The sequence below is a fragment of the Schistocerca americana genome, chromosome 5 (genome assembly GCF_021461395.2).
Source record: "Schistocerca americana isolate TAMUIC-IGC-003095 chromosome 5, iqSchAmer2.1, whole genome shotgun sequence".
NCBI classification, from domain to species: Eukaryota; Metazoa; Arthropoda; class Insecta; order Orthoptera; family Acrididae; genus Schistocerca; species Schistocerca americana.
In genome coordinates, this window is record NC_060123.1 from 202,976,198 (window position 1) to 202,994,015 (window position 17,818).

Genomic DNA, 17,818 nt, shown 5'->3' on the forward strand with positions numbered 1-17,818 from the left:
CAATCAGTGTGCAAGATCAACCAGCATCACAGCCCAGGGTGTGGCAACCAAGCACTGTGTGACAGAGTAGAAATAAACATTGTGGATGGCACAGGATTATGAGCACCATGAGCAACTATGAAGATGACGCTGAAAGGGGATAGCAGTCGACAGCAGCAGCCAGTACAAAAAAAAAAAAAAAAAAAACCACCCAAACGATAAAACTGTCTGTCATTGAGTGTATAACAGATATTTGGAAAAAACGAAAGTGTTAAACCTAATCAGTGATTCCAAATGAGAAGTTAGTGAATCCTGTCAGGAATCTTCAAATGAGGTACCAACAGCTGTAGTGTTATGCAGAATTAAAGAATTAACAGTATCAGTGTAGCTAGTGACTAGATAGTTTGGGACCTACGTAAAATGACAGTGAACACTGTTTCTAGTTTCAGTGAGAAAAACAAATCTTATTTGGTAAAAGCGTCTAATGACAATAGGTATGAGATTTAAAAATCAAATGGGATAGATCAAAACAGATCAGAAACGGTTAAAAAAAAAAAAAAAAAGGTTTGTGTGTGGGGGGAGGGGGGAGAAAGGGAACATAAAAACGAAATAAGTACAAGTGAGAGAACAGATCATGATATGTTTGTTGTGTCTCATGCACTCATATCTTCTTGTGTTCACTGTAAGAAATTTAGTAATTTTGAACTGTATGCTGATGTACATCCTGTTGATTTTATTAGAAAGCTCAATGATCTGCCAGGAAATGGCAATTATAAAGAAAAAAATGTCTTTTGTGAGGGGCTATTCCTATGATTGGGCAATTGACGTTGCAGAGTCTCTTAGTTCATAGAAAGAATTAACGAAATTACTTTTAAAAAAATATTGGTCTCGTAAGGCACAGCACAGATTAAGTGAATTATGAGAAAGTACTAGGTACAATCCTGGGAGAGGTACCACTACCTTGAATGATTTCGGTCAGTATTGGGGTAATAAACTGAAGTACTCAAATAGAGAACTAGGTAGTAGTTTTGTAATTAAGGGATTAGAGAGCAAACAGCCCAAAAAATTAAATGCTTCAACGTGCACCCAGAACAAGTACAAATAATTTCTTGAAATATTTGGAATAAATAAGGCACAAACAATCTAGGTCTGTGGATTGTGGCATTGGAATGATTGTGGCATTGGAATGACTTTACAGGCGACTACCCAGTAATTAGAAAAAATACAACAGATACTGGTAGGGATAAGGATAATTATAGAGATGATTTGGCATGAAATAAAGAGCCATCAGTGACTAGAAACAACTTGGTAGACTAATGTTGAAGTGAACAGTGACAGGAAAGTAGACAGGGAAACTGAACCAGGTATAGTAATAAAGAGAACTGTGTTCAGTGGAAGGGATCTTATGAAAGGAAATAAATCAAATGGAAAAGCAAAAACAGGAATAGAAGTTTATTGTCTCATAACACACAATTTCAGGTCATTGATTTAATGCACAGGAGACTCATCAGAACACAAAAAATATCATTAATATAGGATACTGTACTGCAGGCTGTTCCAGCTCGTCGGCTCCGTTGTGAGCCAAGGAGCGCTCCCTGCTCCAGGGAGCCATGTCGCTCGCTGTGACCATTCAAGTGGGCCGGCACGTGGCATGGATGGCTGAGGCATGCGGCAAGGCAAGTGGCAAGGCAAGCGTTTTGATGTGCCAGCTGCGTCTTACAAGATCGACAACCTTGTACTCTTAGCTGCTAAGACGTGGTGACATGCTACCCCAGGACATACGATGTTCAGGAAACAAATAATAAACAACTGTTTTACAAGAAATTGCATACTAAATTTATTGGGACTCTGTAGCTTGGCATTTTCTTTTCATTACAAGATCGGAAATATCAGGAGTGAAAGTGCTCGCAGCGTTAATGTGGAGGATAGTCTTCATTGTTGCATCCTGAAGAAACGATTGTTCCTTACTTTTTACTCTTTTCATTGCTGAGAAAAGCTGCTCACAACAATACATAGATCCAAACATGCACATGATGTGAGCGGCATTGTTGTGAAGCTTGGGAAATGTTTTTTGCTGTAATGAACGATACCATCGTGACAAACCAACGTGTTGTAGTACCTCTCTTTCAACAAAGTTGAATTTTGCAAATGAATTATCTCCAATTGAAGTGACGATGACAAGTCATCGGGGGAAACTGAAAAAGGAGTGCTGAACACCTTAAGTTCCATTTCCAAACTAGTGAGCTCTCGGAATCATGTTTCAAATGACGTGATGAGCTGCTTTAACTTTGCTTGGTAATCGCCGAAAGTAGTACCTTCAGGTAGTTTTAAAGAAGCAAGACAATTGAAGAACGTTAAATGTCCATTACTCATCTGCCTCTCAAATAAACGTAACTTTTCCATGAATGCTTCAATCAGGTCGTGTATGTCAACGATTAGCTGCCCTTTGCCCTGCAATGACAGATTTAAATTATTCAGGTGCATAGTTATGTCAGCTAGAAACGCCAGGTATGATACCCATTTTGTATCTTTCAGACAACGCATTTCTTCCCCTTTCGAGAAAAAGGGATATTTCCTCACGAATGGCAAAGAAAAAATCAAGAACTTTTCCTCGATTCAGCCAACGAACTGTACTGTGGTAAGGTATATCCCCATACTCCGCTTCCATATCTTTCAGGAATCCTTTGAATTGGTGATGATTCATACCGTGACGCCACACAAAATTCACACACTTCACGACATCTTTCACTACGTCACTAGCTCTACTGTTTCAGCGCATAGTGCCTCTTGGTGAATAAAACAAGAGTCCAAATGTCTTTCTCGAATTCGTCCCTGAGTTTATTTTTGAAACGAGAAGCAAAACCTTGGTGACGCCCAATCATTTGTGGTGCACCGTCTGTTGCTACAGAATGGAGCTTATCCCATGGCAAATTCATATTGTCCACTGATTCACAAACAACTTCAAAAATGTCACATCCTGTTGCGGTGTAATCGAGTGGTACCACATCCAAGAGTTCTTCAGTTACTTGCAGCTCCTTGTCGACACCACACACAAAGACTGCCAGCTGAGCACAGTCCGATATGTCGGTGTTTTCGTCAAGCGCTAGCGAAAATGCAACAAAGCTCTCCGCCTTTTTCCTGAGCTGTGTCTCTAAATCCGCTGCCATGTCCAGGATTCGACGAGACATTGTTTGCTACGACAGGCAAACCCCTTCAATTGCCTGCACCTCCCTTGGAAACAAACATTCCGCAACTGCTACCATGCACGATTTTACGAGTGGTCCCACCGAAAACGGCTTGTCACTCATCGCAATGATGTGAGCGACCCTGTAGCTTGCTCGAATTGCAGATTCAGTAGTGTTTTCTCCGCTCTCATTCACCTGAAAATTATAAACACATTACAGAACACGAACTACGTTGTATGTTTTGATACCCTTCGTATTACAAAACCGTTTTTAAACTTACGTCTCCTGGTATGTCGTTCTTAAGCCTGGCTACCAGTTCTCTGCCTGCAACGCCATCTACCTGATCATAGTGCACTGCGTAAAGACTTGTATAATGTCGTCGTATATCGTACCTCTTCGCAGAATTAAATACTTTATGACATACAAGACACTGCAGACGACCATCCCTCTCAATGAATAGAAAGGTATCCTCCAGCAGAGGTGCAGGGCTCCCGCAGCTAGTCATAGCTGTCATTGAACACGGATTATTGCATCAGTTGTGGCTGCATGCGGCAGGGAGCAGTGAGTTCGCTTTCCCCCTCCAAGCGTGCTCTGAGCTGCCGCAGTGAGCGCTCCAGAGCGCTCCAGCTCCCTGGAGCTCGGTTGGAACAGCCTGCTGTACTGGATACATAATTTATATGCAACTAATAATTTTTCTTAAAAAGTAAAAATACTTAAAAAATTAACAGACGTAGGTGCTCTCTACACTACTCAAATTTGTAGGTAGTCCTTCGTGAATTCTTCTACTGAATAGTAACATTTCTGCAGTAGTTTCTCATATACGGCTTTATTTTTCAGTGTTTCTAAGTTTGTACTAAGCAGTTCTTTTCCTTTCAATTTGTTACAAATTTTCATACCCATATCTTGTGGAGTTTGAGCATAAAGTTTTAAATGGAGGTGCGTAGCACAAAATTATTTTGATCTCTGCTATTGTAATCATGATGAAAATGATTGGTCAGCTCATAGATGTATAGTGAGGGAGCACTAGATTTTTTTTTTTTTTTTTGCGGTATGCAATATGATTTTCTTTGTCCTACATTGCGCATATTTCATATTTCTAATGGTGGTTTTCTGAAGCTTTAATGTTCAACACATGTGGTTTGAATTGCCCCAACACAAAACTCAATACCTTCTTACTGATTCGAAGTAGCCGTGATATAGTACTTTTCTTATGTCCATATGTGCAACATTCTTATGTGCAACATTCTCACTGCAAATGCTATGCTATTTCATTTATTCGCAAGATAAGCCCCATAATAGATTTTTATCCAGTTGCATTCCTAGAAACTTCACTCAGTTAGTTTCCAGAAAATCTTAGTTTTTGAGATTGATTTGAACATCATTTAATTTTGCTTGTTTTGTTTTAAACTGCATTAACTGAGTATTCTCCACATTTAATTTTAACCCATTTAAATCAAAACCAGTAACTAATTTCTTTAAGGTTTGAGGAAATTGGTCAGTACTGCTACTTTCAATGGTTACAGATGTGTCATCTGCAAATAAAACTGAGTGACAATATTAAATCATAAATCATCTACGTGAAAAAGAAACAGACTGGACCCTAAGAAAGAACCTCGGGGGTACTCTTTGGGATATGGTTTTCCATGTACAAGTTCCTCTCTTTGATGTTTAACCACTCTTTGTCTTCAGTTGGTTAGGTAGGACTTAAACCAATCTAAAAATGTTCAAATGTGTGTGAAATCTTATGGGACTTAACTGCTAAGGTCATCAGTCCCTAAGCTTACACACTACTTAACCTAAATTATCCTAAGGACAAACACACACACACACACACACACACACACACACACACACACACACACACACACACCCATGCCCGAGGGAGGACTCGAACCTCCGCTGGGACCAGCCGCACAGTCCACGACTGCAGCGCCTTAGACCGCTCGGATAATCCCGCACGGCCCTTAAACCAATCTAATACAGCGCCACTAATTCCATTTTTTCCAGTTTACAGAATAGCAAGTAGTGGTGCACACTGTCAAAGGCCTTCACTAGGTCTGTGGTTTTGCCTTTTTGAAATCCATCCCGATTTTTTGAGGTTATTTTAAATTTTTCTATGAAATTTTGAATTTGTGTTGTGACTACTTTTTCAGATACTTTTGGTAGTGATTCGAGAAGAGAGACTGGGTGATTGTTTACCCTATGTTCTTTTGTACCTTTTTTGAGTAATGGCTTAACTGATGCATACTTGAGTGTGTCTGGAAAATAACCATCTTGAAGAGAATGGTTAACTTTTGTAGACAGAGGCTGTGCAATTATTCTGGAGACTTTTTTAATACTTTTGTTGGTATCCCATTCCATCCTGCTATAGTTTTATTTTTCAATCTTTTACAGTAGTGTTGGTTAATGTACTGAAAAGTTTTGCCTTAAAATTGCTAAGTGTTAAAGAATTTACCTTGTCTGGGTAATTTTCTACATTGATGTTTGATTAGCTAATGTTTATAAAGAATTAATTTCACAATTCTGGAATTTGAGCAGGATTTACAATAGTTTTGCCCCCTATGTTACGTTCAGAAATATCATGGTCTGTAGCTGTGGCACTCATTTCAGCTTTGATCACTGACACTAATGCCTTTGATTTGCTTTCGCTATCCAAAATATATATATTACTTGAAAATAGAAGAATATGCAACTGCTATGAAATAAGGACAGAAAACAACTGATGAACAAAGCAATTGAGGGTAGAGCTAGTGACAAAAGAGTGTTTCTGGAAAGGAGAAAACAAAGGCTGCAAGTAAACAGAGCAACAGTGAATACAAACAAGAACCCAGTCAAGAAATGATAGGGAAGAGAGCCCTGCTAACTGTCACTTAACTTTAAGAAAACTACCTAATAATGACATCATGAAAGTAGTTGTTGAATTTTGTCAGGCTGATTTAATTGACGTCATGTCAACAAGTTCTTCTGAGAATGGCAAACAAGGTCGTTGATGAAGAATGGGAGCCACAGTATGTGCATTTGATTAATGAGTATAATTATGAAATTCCAGGAAGGGTGCCATATGAATGTGAGAAGTAGTTTTGGGAGGCTGAACATAATACGGATGAACTAAGTGATATACAAAAGAAGCATTATGATCAACTTAAACAGATATGGAGAGAATGGTATGATATAACAGACAATGATATGAATGAACGTCAGAGTGAAAGAGAATGTGAGTCAGTAACAAATGAATAAGAAATGGCAGTGTTTAAAAAGGCAGGTGTGGAAAAAATGAATGAAGCTGTTGGAGAAGTAAATGATACAGGGCAGGAAAGTAAAATCAGACAAAATCATTGGTAACTTTAATTATGTGCGTTAAAAGTAGTCAGTTGAGACTCAAATAGATGTTGTAATAGAGACAGGGACTTCAAGAATAGTAAATGAAATGGTCAGTCAGGCTAATGACTGAGTCAGAATGTATGGACTCAATGAGTGATGATGAGCACAAAATATATAACAGTGCAAACTTACGTCAGATAATGAAAGAAGCTGAAACTTTGATGGTTAACAGCGATGTAAGTAATTTGTAACAACAGTCACACTTTTGCAATTTGCAAAGCAGAACATGGAAAGGCTGTTGACATACCAGATTTGGAGATTGAGCAAGATATTGTTAACATAAAAATTGATGCCTTTGATGATTTTGAATAGAGTGTATGCAGTTGATGGATGATGATTTGGTTAAAGTGGAGGACAGTGTGAATGAATGCCAAGACGAAAGAGAGCATGTATGAGTAATTAGTAAAGTGAATCAACACGAGTTGCGAATAAAGAACCTGGAGTACGTATAATTAAATTGGCATATGTGCAGGTAATGAATGACAATGTTAAAGAAAAAGATGAAATTGCAGACAAAAAGAACTTTACTTTTAGTGAAAGTAAAAGTGTATTTGAACTGTCAGTAACTGAGTTGCGGGAGATTTTGCCAGAAGACACATCAATAGTAGACAGTAACAGATTAAAAGGATAATATTCAAGACAAAGTTAAGTCGAAAGTTTGTGAGTTATCAATTGCTGTCAAATTAGAAATGTGGTCAGGCAGGTTTGAACTCACGAAATGAACAAAATACTGCAAACAGTGCAGAAAATTATCAAGTCGAAGATGACATCCTTAACAAAGTTATTACTGATTTTTATCTGCAGGTAGCGCAAACAGTTGTTGGTGTGAACACTGACATATGTGAGGGTAACAGTAGTTAATTTCTGATGTAGTACCATAAAATATTAATGATGTATATAATGCGGTTGTCAACCAGAAAATTATTGCTGCAAATATTAATTCCTTTTTTTATGTAAATGGTTCAAATGGCTCTAAGCACTATGGGACTTAACATCTGAGGTCATCAGCCCCTGGACTACTTAAAATTAACTAACCTAAGGACATCACACACATCCATGCCCAAGGCAGGATTCGAACCTGCGACCGTAGCAGCAGTGTGGTTCTGAACTGAAGTGCCTAGGACCACTTAGCCACAGCAGCTGGCTTTTGTTGATGTAGAAACAGACTTTTCACAAGTGTTGAGTGCCATTTTGATCAAGTTATACCTGAATCAGAAAATCAGAATAACAAAGTGATTCATGTATAGCTGTTTACAAGGCTGCTACCAAAGCAACAGCTAACCACCATATGCACTTGGCCACACCTTCTGTACTGTTCACCACTGTCAAATCTCTTGGCTACTGCAGGTAGCAGTTACTGCAGCCAGCTGCAGACTATGCTAGCGGCTGGTAACTTAAAAGAGTTGTGGTCCGTTTTGTTATGTGCTTTATTTCTCTGTGAGGCGAGTTTATTTTGTACCACATCTGAAGCTTGTAGAGGAAGTGTGCAAAAAAGTGTGGCTGCTAATTGGAAAGTTCAGCGATCTGTCCATGTATTGCATTGTCAGACACATGAGTTTGGGTGCTTGGTGAGAGAATATTGTGAGAAGGAGAGATACAATGGTGCAACTCTACTGCCTCTAAGGAAGGTAGTTGGGGGATCTGCAGACACTTTGAACATACTACAATATGAAAATTCATGACAATTTATGTGAAGCACTCCTCATATAAATAGAGAAAAAAGTTAGCCACAGTTTCCACAGTATGTCGTAGATGAGCTAGCTAAGGAACGTGGCCACGGAGTTCTTTGGCTTTCGCCATACCACTGCCATTTCAATGCGATCAAAATGATTTGGGCACAGATTAAACATCATGTGACAAAGCAAGCTGGGATACGTTTACTTCCCCTTTTGTTTTGCCATCTGCCTCCTTAGAATTTAATTTTTTCACTTTTAACTAATTACCATTAACATATGTGAATATAATCTGTATTTTCATAAAAGAGAAAGGATGGCCCTCAGTTTTAAGGAATAAGGCACCAGATCTAATTTTGTGCTTAGTTTTACGTATTTAATTGGTTTTCTAATTTATTTTGACTATTCCTAGTTAGTATCTTTCATTATAGGGTGAAATCAGTAATTGTTTCATAACTTAAATTCTATTGTTGACTTATAAACAAATGTAACTTCTGTAGTAAGTATAAACATCTGGAGGAACTACTAATAGTATTATGATAGCAAAGCCAGCCCTTAATTAATTCCAAAGTAGTTACCAGTTTTGTAAAAAGTATTGTTTGCATAATGATATTTGTTAATTTTATGATTTAAACAAATAATTCGGCTTAACCCCAGTAGCAGAAAAACTGTTAAAAAGAACCACTTTTTTGGTGCATTTAGTTAATTTAATGAGTTAAGTTTTAATTGTAATTTCTGTAAATTTAACCTCGAACAATGTGTAGTTTCAGCAGCTATTATTGTGAGGATATATAAGGGCCAGATTTTTGGTACTGAGACAGTCAGTCCATGGCCTAGTTTTTGGCGAGAAACCTGTGTTGATTAGAACAACAACAATGCTTCAACTTAACTGTGAAATAAGTGTTACACAATTAGGCCGTGTGTTAAAACAATGACAGTGTCTGCTCAATACATACCTTTTTGTTCTTCAAGAACTGTAAACTTTGTGGTTAGGTTTTTACTGCCTGAATGTGTACAATAGTAAACTATTGTAGCAGTATGTAGACGTTCGCCTGCAGCCTATTAATGACGCTTATCAAAAGTTAAACAACAGTGCACTGGCCATGTTAAATGTACAAATGGGGCGTTGTTAAAAGTGCAAGTAAACAACTGTGAAACGCAAATGTGCACCTGACAGATACAGGGTGTTTCAAAAATGACCGGTATATTTGAAACGGCAATAAAAACTAAACGAGCAGCGATAGAAATACACCGTTTGTTGCAATATGCTTGGGACAACAGTACATTTTCAGGCGGACAAACTTTCGAAATTACAGTAGTTACAATTTTCAACAACAGATGGCACTGCAAGTGATTTGAAAGATATAGAAGACAACGCAGTCTGTGGGTGCGCCATTCTGTACGTCGTCTTTCTGCTGTAAGCGTGTGCTGTTCAAAACGTGCAAGTGTGCTGTAGACAACATGGTTTATTCCTTAGAACAGAGGATTTTTCTGGTGTTGGAATTCCACCGCCTAGAACACAGTGTTGTTGCAACAAGACGAAGTTTTCAACGGAGGTTTAATGTAACCAAAGGACCGAAAAGCGATACAATAAAGGATCTGTTTGAAAAATTTCAACGGACTGGGAACGTGACGGATTAACGTGCTGGAAAGGTAGGGCGACCGCGTACGGCAACCACAGAGGGCAACACGCAGCTAGTGCAGCAGGTGATCCAACAGCGGCCTCGGGTTTCCGTTCGCCGTGTTGCAGCTGCGGTCCAAATGACGCCAATGTCCACATATCGTCTCATGCGCCAGAGTTTACACCTCTATCCATACAAAATTCAAACGCGGCAACCCCTCAGCGCCGCTACCATTGCTGCACGAGACACATTCGCTAACGATATAGTGCACAGGATTGATGATGGCGATATGCATGTGGGCAGCATTTGGTTTACTGACGAAGCTTATTTTTACCTGGACAGCTTCGTCAATAAACAGAACTGGCGCATATGGGGAACCGAAAAGCCCCGTGTTGCAGTCCCATCGTCCCTGCATCCTCAAAAAGTACTGGTCTGGGCCGCCATTTCTTCCAAAGGAATCATTGGCCCATTTTTCAGATCCGAAACGATTACTGCATCACGCTATCTGGACATTCTTCATGAATTTGTGGCGGTCCAAACTGCCTTAGACGACACTGAGAACACCTCATGGTTTATGCAAGACGGTGCCCGGCCACATCGCACGGCCGACGTCTTTAATTTCCTGAATGAATATTTCGATGACCGTGTGATCGCTTTGGGCTATCCGAAACATACAGGAGGCGGCATGGATTGGCCTCCCTATTCGCCAGACATGAACCCCTGTGACTTCTTTCTGTGGGGACACTTGAAAGACCAGGTGTACCGCCAGAATCCAGAAACAATTGAACAGCTGAAGCAGTACATCTCATCTGCATGTGAAGCCATTCCGCCAGACACGTTGTCAAAGGTTTCAGGTAATTTCATTCAGAGACTACACCATATTATTGCTACGCATGGTGGATATGTGGAAAATATCGTACTATAGAGTTTCCCAGACCGCAGCGCCATCTGTTGTTGAAAATTGTAACTACTGTAATTTCGAAAGTTTGTCTGCCTGAAAATGTACTGTTGTCCCAAGCGTATTGCAACAAACGGTGTATTTCTATCGCTGCTCGTTTAGTTTTTATTGCCGTTTCAAATATACCGGTCATTTTTGAAACACCCTGTACATCATTTACAGTAGACAGTACTGCACTTCCACCCCTATTTTTTCAGCCAGTACGTCGACACCGAGGACAACAAACGAAGAAATAAAGCAGGGAATGCTGTCACACACTTCAATGCCATCAAAATTATTTGGGCACAGATTTAACATTATAAGGCAACAAATAGCAAAAACTTCACTGTGGCAGAAATTCATAGACTGTTAGAGGAAGCAGTGGCACAAATAATGCCAGAGAAACGGAATAACGTTGTATGCCACACACATACAGCTGTTACAGAAGCATGGAAAAGTGGAGTGAGTGTGAAGAGTAATACTGAAAATATAATTATATCCTAGGGGAATTCCAGTGAAACGTTGATGCATCAGAGCCCAGATAATGACAGTGTCAAGGAAGAAAGTGATTCTGAACTAAGTGGCATTTACACTTTGCCTTAATTCACCTTTAATTTGTGTTTGCATTTTGTATTTTTGGGTGAATAGTGTGTACTGCCTTTGCACAATAAATCTCATCTCATTATTAAGGAATACTAATCTGCATGAGCATGACACCCTAAATGCACTCTATAGTGACTAGTAAGTACTCAAGCAATTTACATTATTTTAATATTGTTAGTTATTTTATTTACATGAATAATTTAGATCCATACCATCAGAGGCCTTAGATAGCGACCACAGAAAACCAGGAAAGACATATAAGGGTATGGAAGTTGAAGGAGGAAGAAAGCAGGCTACAGTACCTACAAGTAGTAAAGAAAAGCATTCCAAAGGATGAACCAAAAACAGTAGAAGAGGAACGGGGTAGATTCAAGGGAACATCAGTAAGTGCAGCGGAAGCAATATGTGGGAGGACAAGCAACAAAAAGAGATGGAAAGAAACACCCTGGGGGAATGATAAAACAAAGGAGATAGCACAGAAGAAGAGTAGAGCCTTTAGGGTCTGGTTCCAGAAGAGAACAGTGGAAATGAGAGAAGAGTACCAGGCAAGCAAGAAAGAAGCAAAAAGAGTGGTGGCAGAGGAAAGAAGAAAGTGGATGGAACAGTGGACCAGAATGATGGAGGAGGAGAGTGAAGGTTTTTTTTTTTATATATATATATATAAAAAAAAAAAAAAAGTGTTATATGGGATGATTAAATGTAAGAGAAAGAACGGTATGACAAGTATGCTCAAATGGTGAACAAAAGTGGATAAGATGTAGAGAATAAGGAGGAACTCAAGAATATGTGGAAGGAGTATTTTGTAGGACTCCTGAACCCGAATGGAGACCTGGATGAGGAGGAACAAGCCGAGGAGAAAAAAGAGGAGGGACAGTAAATAGAAAAGACCTTACATGGGGAGAAGTGGAAGAGGCATTGGGCAAGATGAAGGGAGGGAAGTCACCAGGTTTGGATGAGCTAAGTGTAGAAATGGTGAGAGCAGCAGGAGAGATGGGGATACAATGGCTATATCTTGTAATGAAAATTGTGTGGAGACAGATGATACCAGAGGACTGGAAGAAGGGAATAATTGTCCCAATCTTTAAGAAGGGAAATAGAAAAGACTGCAAGTACTATCAGGGGATAATATTGATGAGCCATTGTGCAAAGATTTTTGAGAAAATTTTGGAAGCAAGAGTTCGGGCAAAATTAGAAGGAAGAATGAGAGAAGAGCAACATGGATTCAGAACAGGAAGGTCCACAGTGGATCTAATTTTTGCTGTAAGACAACTGCAGGAAAAGCACTATGAAAATGAAATAGACCTACTAATGACCTTCCTGAACATTGAAAAAGCGTATGATATTGTATGTAGAAGCAAAGTGTGGAAAGCTCTGGAGAACGGAGGAGTAGCAAACCCGATTATTTGGGGGATAAGGGAAATGTACCATGGAAGTGTAAGCTGTGTGAAAGTGGGAGGAGAGAGATCAGCTTGGATTGAACAGAAGAATGGCTTGAGGCAGGGAAATGCACTTTCACCATTACTCTTCATTGTAGTGATGGATGATATAATGAGCCCAGTAGCACAAGTAATTGGTAAAAGGAATATGAAAGCTATGGTGTTTGCAGATGATCTGATGATTTGGGGGATAAGGAGGGGGAAGTACAAGATCAGTTGGACTTATAGGAACAAACAGTACAAGAATATGGGATGAACTTTAGTATAAGTAAGAGTGAGATGATTATCACAAGAAAGAAGGAGAGAGGAACAATGGGAATAACAATTGAGGAGAGTGGAGAGTTTCAAGAACCTAGGAAGCCTTACACAGGAAGATGGAAAAAACGACAGAGAAATAAATGAGCGGGGGAGAAAAGCACAAGCATTTCAGAAGGGTGTCAGAAGCCTGATATGGGGTAAGGATGTACCCCAAACCAGTAAAAAGGTTATATACCAGTCATACTATGTCCCGATCCTGGCATATGCAACATAAACCTGGGTTATGAAAGGAAGAGAGAAAAGCAAAGTACAAGCTAGTGAGATGAAATTCTTGAGAAACAGTATTGGAGTGACAAAGATAGACAGGTTAGGAAATGATAGGATCAGAGAGTTAATGAAGGTGGAACCACTGCAGGAGGAGATAGAGAAATCAAGGCTGAGATGGTATGGACATGTTAATGGAATGGAAGAGAAGAGGCTGCCCAGGAGGATACACGAGATGAAACTGGAAGGAAAGAGACCAAGAGGAAGTCCGAGAGACAGATGGCTGAAAGGAGTAGAGGAATGCGTCCAGAAGAAAGGAGAAGACTGGACCAAGGTGAAGACGGAGAGATGGTGGCAAGACAAAAGATGATGAACAGGCCTATGTTCCATACAGACACAGCCAGAGGCTGGAAACTGTCCAAGATGATATCGATGATGATGATGATGATGTCGATGATGATGATGTCGATGATGATGACGATGATGATGATGATGATTCAGATCCATTTTAATATACCTTTCATACTGAATATGACAACTGAACTTGATTCATTCTGATTATTGTAAAGACAGTGTGTTACCTGGTGCTTTTCTCAAGATATACAAATAATAAGAACACAGTATCATTTTATACTCAGAAGTGTGTTTGTTAAGCTAGCAGGATATTATGGTTCAAATGGCTCTGAGCACTAGGCGACTTAACTTCTGAGATCATCAGTCGCCTAGAAATTAGAACTAATTAAACCTAACTAACCTAAGGACATCACACACATCCATGCCCGAGGTAGGATTCGAACCTGCGACCGTAGCGGTCGCTTGGTTGTAGACTGTAGCACCTAGAACCGCACGGCCACTCCGGCCGGCTGGATATTATGATCCTATGAAGTGAACTCAGTATCGCACATTAAAAGGCAGCTTGAGAAAGCAGTCCAGAAACGAACTGCACTGCTGTTGCTTCTGCAGCCATATTGCATGTGCACACATCAGTGAACCAACAAAATCGCCTCCGTTATGCACAACTTTGCTTTGGCTGCCAATCACTTCATTATTCTGCATTGGGTATAATGATCTCATGGTAGTATAGATAGATAGCTATCTAAATACTGATGTGTATAATGATATTGGTAACAAACTGCTGTTTGTTACAGTGAAAAGGGATAGTGTTGATGTAGATGTTAATGTAACTGATAGTGTTGAGACTGTGCTCAATGATGCAATTAGTATTTGTAATGTAAATGATGATCTTGATGAGAAGGAAAAACCCATTTGCATTTAGTAAATGGAAATAAACAAAAATGTGAATCAAATGTCTTAACTTTACCTTGAATGCAAAAGTAAATGAGGTCCGTAATTTGGGTACTGAAAGCATCCACAACAAATCAGTCAGTGAATTGTGTAGTAATAGTGTTCTGTGTAGACATTGGATAACTATTTGACAACCCAGCACGGAAAAAGTTGGCAGTTTTATGTAAAAGGGCTTATCCTGAGTGGTGGAAGGAGAAGAGTAATGAAATATGTGATTTTGTGTAAGCGAAAGCTGGATCTGAATGATAATTTAGCTGTATGATTGGATAATTTATGCAATGCTGATAATAATATTAGTGACAATAACGAATTGAAGAAAAGAACATTTGAAACTTCTGCAGTCAGCAGTGAAGGCAATACAAAAGAAATAGTGAAAGTTAATTAAACAATGCTGTCTTGAGGAAGTGTGATACTGTTGGAAGGAAAATGATTGCTAAAGCAAAGAAGCCTGTTATGAAGTTGCCAATGGCTGCTATGTGAGTTATCAGAAGTTGCGGGTCATAGAAATAGTGTGGTGGTGATCGATAGTCTAAGCTCAGGCAAAGGATGTGGTTAAGCCAATCTATCTGTGTTTGTATTGGGTAATGAGATGAGTGCTACTCTGTAATTCATTCATTGTGGTGATGGCTGTGGTGGTGGTGGTGGTGGTGGCGGCGGCGGAAGTTGGAAAATTAGGGTCACATGCAGATATGGTATGGGAGATCTGATTGTGGACTATGTCTGGTGGATTTTACTATTTTAGTGAAGGCCTTAATAAGAATTTCAGCTTAATGGGCAAGGGATTGCTTGTCACTGAAGCTGTGCTGTCCATGGGTGGTCAGACTGTATAGGAGAGACTGATAGAGCAGAAGGCAGACAGCTATCAAAATGAATATCCTGTCAATGGACAGAGGTTTTTATGAAGCTATCGTAGAGATGGAGATTAACATCCAGGAAGGTGTAGTGCTGGGCTAGTAAGCACCAGGTGAAACATATAGGAGAGATGATGCTGAGGCTGTGGAGGGTTGAGTATAGGTGTCTTTTTACTGAGTCCGGATCATGAAAATATGAACCTGAGGAGTCAACAATCTCGGTAGGTTTGGAAGGTTTTCTCTGTATGGCCCAGAAACAAGTTGGCATTTGAGGATACCATGTGTGTGCCCATGCTGCAGATTTATCTACGGTCCCTTCAGAGGAGAATCAGTTCTTTTTATCAGCCAATACTCTTCTCATCACAGATAATCGTTACATACAGCAAACTGTGTAATGACGGTAAGAGCAAAACTGCATTCTCAGTGCTGTTTCAATCATGAATTGAACAGTGCACTTTGTGTAAATGATCCAGTCTGTCACAATGCCTCAATGGGTCACTTCAAACTCAGAACATGTGTGCATTGCCACTTTATGGCAATAAGGGCTGTTAGTATGAGAAGACACTCGTTGAACCGGTGTACATCACGGTGCCTTCATTTGAACATTCAACCACTATTGTGGGGCATAAAACAGAAAATACCTGCCTTGAAATTCTCACTTGCAGTCAATAACTCCACCTGATAAGCGCTACCTACTTATTATGGCTCATAGGGAAAGCAACAAAACTATGTGCTGGCTTCTTGGAGGCAATTCGAAGAGCAAATTTGCACAAACAGTACATAACCATCATCAAACAATCAACTGGGTGTTAAGCATCCAATTAAGAACAACACGACAAACCATCCACCACTGTGGTGTGTGAATACGTTGAGGAACAGACCTCTGGAATGGAAGCTGGCTCAATGGTGTTGAGTTCTCTTCATCAACAGGTGCAGCATTTACCAGACACCTGACAATAATGGCAGATGGGTGCGGAGGCAGTCACATACCAGTCGTCTCAGGCACGGAGTTCTATGGGTTTAGCACAGAGATGGTGGTGTGCCTGGAAGCAGTTGAAACTTGCAGAGCATAATAAAACTTCCTGTCACACAGGATGACCTGAAGAAAGTTGGTCTCAAAGGTCAGGATAAGCTTGAGGATCATGTCTTCACCACAATGTGGATTGCATGCTAATGAGGATCTGAGCATGTTATGATGCATGGGGCAGAGATACACAATATTAAATGTTACCTGGCAGCAGATTTTCATTTCATAGGAGTGCTACAAGTGCACTTTCAAACACTGGTTGTTTTTTAATTAATTAATTTATTTTTTTAATTACATCATGGTCACCCTTGACCGTAAAACTATTTATTCATAAAATACATAGTTGCAAATTACAGCTGTGTAGCAACTGTCAAACAGATCATCATGAAAATTGTGCTTCACTTCATAAATTGTACTACACTTCATAATGGCCACATGGCCTAAATTGCAACAGTGAATTTTATGAATAAATATTTTTCCGGTCAAAGGTGACCATGACACCCTTAAAAAAATTTATGTGCTTAGAACACCAGCCATGAAAAGTTGACATTTTGTTTTTATTTCACAATAAAGTTATTTTTTTGTTTGTTTGTTTCATAAGGCTTAAGGTGGGATTCTAATGTGTCAGATCTGGCGGCATGGGTCTCTCAACAGTATCTGTGAGCGTGTCCAATGGCTCTCCTTTAAGGTAAGCATTTCCAGTGGCATGTCTGTATTCATTCAACTACAGACATGCCACTGGAAAAGGTTGCATTCACTTACATTAAAGGAGTGTCACTGGATCAATCACGGATACTGCCACATGACTCGTGTCACCACAGCTGCTGCATTTGAATTGCACCTTTACTGTCACATTCCACGTTCCCCTTCAATGTAATCCCAAATGAATTTGCAGATACAAAGATGGGCATTTTACAGGTCAGGAGTATAAGGAATAAGGCACTGGATTTGAAGTCAGCAGGAAATTGGGAGAGGTGTAATGCTTGATGGTGGCAAGACCATGGGGGATGTTGGTGTGAAGGTACGTGACAAATAAGAAGACTGCAAGTAATGGGGTGGAAAAGGTAGAGAGGCAATGAATGAAGTGGTTTGTGTCCTTGCTATAGGAAGTTAGGCTGCAGGCAATGAGTTGTAGTTGTTAGTCAACACAAGCTAAGAGCCTTTCATATGAGTGTTGTGCCCAGTTACAACGGGGTGCCCTGGCTGCCTAGGTTTATTAATTTTGGGAAGCATGTAGAAAGTGGGTGTTTGAGGAATAGGTGGGGTGAGGACAGGCATGGGTTCCAGGGAAAAGTTC

General features: G+C 39.8%; 1 protein-coding gene across 1 annotated transcript in view; it reads right to left on the reverse strand.

Annotated features, from left to right (window-relative positions):
* LOC124615302 (multiple epidermal growth factor-like domains protein 8) overlaps positions 1 to 17,818 on the reverse strand; it is a 368,566-nt gene that overhangs the window by 167,401 nt on the left and 183,347 nt on the right. The gene's annotated exons all lie outside the window — the stretch shown is intronic.